Genomic DNA, 4337 nt, shown 5'->3' with positions numbered 1-4337 from the left:
AAAACCTGCAGCTACCACACCAAATGGTGGGAGACAAGAAGTTTTCTCCCTAAGACCAGAAACAAGACAAGAATGTCCATTCTTGCCACTTGCATTCATCCTTGTACTGGGAGATCTAAGCAAGGCAATGAAGAAAGAAATAGAAACAAAAGGCATGCCGATTGGAAAGGAAGAAACAAAACAATCTCTATTACAGAGGACATGACCTCGTATGTAGAAATTCCTAAGGAAGTCTAAACAACTATTAGAATAAATGAATTCAGCAAGGTTGTAGGATACAAGATCAATATATAAAAATAAACTGTATTTCTATACAGTATCAATAAACAAAATGAAAAATTTTTTTAAATTCCATTTAATATAACATCAAAATCAGGGATACATTTAACAAAAAAGTATAATACTTGCACACTGAAAATTATAAAACATTATTGAGGGCAAAATTATAGAAGACCTGAATAAGTAGAAGACCTTATGTTCATGGAACGGAATATTTCATGGTATCGAGATGGCAAAACAGACGGTCCTTGACTTGCCAGGGTTCGACCTGCGACTGTTCACCTCTGCGACGGTGGTAAGTGAGGTGCATTGAGTAGAAACTACACTTTGAGCACCCGTACAACCCCTCTGACTTTCACTTTCAGTATTCAATAAATTTTGAGATATTCCACACTTCCACAGTAGGCTTCCTGTGAGATGATTTTGTCCTACTGTTGGCTAATGGAAATGTTCTGAGCACATTTAAGGTAGGCTAGACCAAGCTACCGTGTTTCAGCGGGTTAGCAGTATTAAACACATTTCGACTTACTGAGATATAACCCCGTCGTAAGCTGAGAAGCATCTGTAGTCCCCAAATTGATCTACAGATTCGACCTGGTTCACAACAAAATTCCAGCTGGCTTAGCTGCAGAAATCGACAAGCTGATTCTAAATCCATATGGAAACTCAAGAGACCAGAATAACCAAAACAATCCTTAAAAAGAAAATTAGAGGCCTCATGCTTTCCAATTTCAAAACTTGGTACAAAGCAACGGTGATCGAAACAGTGCAGTACTTGCCTGAGGAAAGACAATCAATGAAACAGAACTGAAAGTCTAAGAATAAACCCTCATGTCTACACTCAACTGAAACACCCAACAAAAATGAGAGAACAATTCCACGGGAAAGAATGGTCTTTTGAATAAATGATGCTGGGACAACTGGATATAAACTTGCAAAAGAATGTTGGGTCCCTACCTCAAACCACACACAAAAATTAACTCAAAATAGATCAAAGACCTAAATATTAAACTCTAAGAAGAAAAAATAGGCATCAATATTGGTGACCTTCTATTAAGTAACGGTTTGTTAGATGTTATACCACAAGGACAAGCAACCAAAGGAAAAAAACAGATAAATTGGACTTCATCAAAATTAAAAACACTTGTACTTCAAAGGACACCACCAAGAAAGCAGGAAGACAAGCCACAGAACACGGAAGATATCTGCAAATCATGTATCTGATACGGGACTTGTACTTATAACTCTGACAACCCAACAATAAAAACCACAGGATGTGAAAAGACATTTTTCCAAAGAAGATATAAAAATGGCCAATAAGCATCTGAAATCATGCTCAACATATTAATAACTGGCCATCAAGGAAATGCAAATCAAAGCACGATGACCCGCCACTTCACACTCACCAGGATGGCTGCACTCAAACGACAGTGATGCCAAGGATGAGGGGGAACTGGAGCCCCGATAAGCTGCCGGTGGGAATGCAAGATGGCACAGCTACTGTAGAAAGAATCCGGCATTTCTCAAAAGGATGAATCAGGGCCCAGTGTCTCACGCCTGTGATCCCAGAGCTTTGGGAGGCCAAGGCAGGAGGGTCACTTGAGGCCAGGAGTTCAAGACCAGCCTGGGCAACATAGCAAGACCCTGTCTCTACAAAAATAGAAAAATTAGCTGGGTGTGGTGGCGTGCACCTATAATCCCAGCTACTTGGGAGGCTGAGGCGAGAGGATGGCTTGAGCCCAGGAGTTTGAGGGTGCAGTGAGCCATGATGGTGTCACTGCACTGCAGTCTGGGCAACCGGGTAAGACCCCATCTTTAAAAAAAAAAAAAAAAAAGATTAATCAAGATTGATCAAGGCCTTGGCCAGGGGCAGTGTATAAGGGATAAGAGGACAACGTGGTACGGATGCCAGCATCACATACGCAACAAGTTCTGCTAGAAAAGGCCTCAGGAGGGGTGACCTGGGAGGTAAGGGGGGGAAGCGGGAGCCAGCAGAAGAGATCATTTCAAGGAAAGAGGGGGGTGGCAAAAAGAAGGGCCCAAAGAACAGGAAGAAAACACCCAGTCAGGCCTCAACGGGCCCTGTGTGGTATGAAGCAGGTGGTGGCAGAGCTGTGCATGGGGGCAGCTCTGCAGGGCAGCCAGGGTGGCAGCCGAAGGGAACAGGGGTGGCCACAGCGCAAGGGGGCGAGCAGGCAGGCGACCAGTGGGCTGGACGAGGCTCCCAGAGGCTGTCCAGAGCAAGGGCAGGGGCCACAGCCTCAGTCCATGAGGGACCAGGCTTAGCGTCTGGCAGAGAGCAGGCCCCAGCCACGAGCCTCCCCAGGGCTCTGAGCCTCTGCCGTAGCAGCCAGCACGACGGGGTCCAGGCAGGACAGTTCTCTCGAAAGTCACCTGGTCCGCTCACTCCCCCTCGCTGTGGCCACGGCGACGAGGGTAACACTGTGGACTCGCCCGTCACGCCCTCTGGGGTGCGCAGCTCCACGGGCCCCCCAGCAGACGCACGGCTGCAGGCCACCAGCACTCCTCCCGCGTCAGCTCTGCGCCGAGTCTCCCTCGGCTGCCCCTCTGCAGACCCCGCAACACTCCTCCGCCACCTCCTGGCGGCCACTGCTGTGTTCTCCCCACTTCCGTCACACAGACGGAGTCATCGGTGTGTGGCCTTCTGGGTCTGGCTGCCTTCACTGCTCGAAACGTCATGGTGCACTAAGCGTCACCCACGCCGCTGCACAAATCACGCCGTCTGTCCCTTGGTGTTGCCGACCACGCCCCTCTACGGCGAGTGCCACAGCGTGTCTGTCCAGTTTGTTACCAGGTGAGGACACCCGAGTGGAGTCCAGTTCTCGGTGACATCAATAAAGCTGTTACAAACCCTCATGTGACCGAGCGCCCACTTTTAATTTCCTGGGTGTGCTTTAACACAAGGATATGTGGGGTTTTGCTTTTCGTGCTTTGGTGCGTGTTTTCCTTCACTAGCAGGTCTGTGTGTGTGTCTGGGTGACGTGAAGTCAGGATGGGACAGACTAGAAACGACGCAGCACGCCTGCGTAAAGCGAAGAGAGTCAGAAGCCTGGGGCAGGTGAGAAGAATGTGGGCCCAGGCTGGAGTGCAGCCACGGCTCGCGTGCACGAGCGAGCCCCGCCCTTACCTGCTCGCAGCAGCTCGGTCTTCACGCAGCAATCCTGCTTCGGCTCCCCCTTTGCCGGAACTGCCTGCTAAAAAGAAACAACAGCCATCAGCACGGGTTGACCAGCAGACAGACCACACAACACGCCAACACAGCTTCTCCAAACGCACCCCGTCAGGGGAAGTCAAAGACAAACCAGTCACAAGAGACACTGCGAGCAGCAGGGCAGTCAGGGCTTATTCATGGCAGCAGACAACACAGTCGCCTCCAGGAGGAGAATCAGCATTCGGAAGACAGTCCAAGGAAACTTCTACTCCATTTTTTTGTTTTGTTTTTTTTTCTGAGACAGAGACTTGCTCTGCTGCCCCAGATAGAGTGCAGTAGCGTCATCACAGCTCACAGCAACCTCAAACTCCTGAGCTCAAGTGATCCTCCCGCCTCAGCCTCCCGAGTAGCTGGGATGACAGGTGTACACCACCGCACTCGGCTGATTTTTCTGTGTTTCTTTTTTTTTTTTTCAGTAGAGACGGGGTCTCGCTCTTGCTCAAGCTGGTCTCTAACTACCGACCTCAAGCGATCCTCCTGCCTTGGCCTCCCAAAGTGCTAGGATTACAGGCATGAGCCACTGCATCAGGCCTTATCCGTATTTTTGGAGACAGTTTTTTTTAACAGTAAGAATGCATTCATGTATTACTTATATAATCAGATATCTAAAATGCTTTGGTTCTGTTATAGGAATGTTATAATTTACTTCAAAATGCATTCTGCTGCTGACAATAATTCATGTATTTCAAATGTCCAACCTACCAAAAAGTTATAGAAATGGATAAATCGAGAAAATTCAATAAGAAACTTAAATCAGTAAATATTTAAGCGTCTACTACATAGAGGCATGTATCACACAAGGCCTCTTGAAATTTTTTTTTTTTTT

At 47.6% G+C, this 4337-nt stretch overlaps 1 protein-coding gene across 1 annotated transcript in view; it reads right to left on the bottom strand.

Moving 5' to 3' along the window:
• Nucleotides 1-4337, bottom strand: part of EHMT1 (euchromatic histone-lysine N-methyltransferase 1) — a 226780-nt gene that overhangs the window by 163276 nt on the left and 59167 nt on the right. The window contains exon 2 of the mRNA XM_012654816.1: nucleotides 3428-3494. The gene's annotated coding sequence lies outside the window, so the exon portion shown is untranslated. The remainder of the gene's footprint in view (nucleotides 1-3427; nucleotides 3495-4337) is intronic.

The sequence above is a fragment of the Propithecus coquereli genome, unplaced genomic scaffold (assembly GCF_000956105.1).
Source record: "Propithecus coquereli isolate 6110/MARCELLA unplaced genomic scaffold, Pcoq_1.0 Scaffold449, whole genome shotgun sequence".
Taxonomy (NCBI): domain Eukaryota; kingdom Metazoa; phylum Chordata; class Mammalia; order Primates; family Indriidae; genus Propithecus; species Propithecus coquereli.
This window is presented reverse-complemented; position numbering and strand designations above follow the sequence as displayed.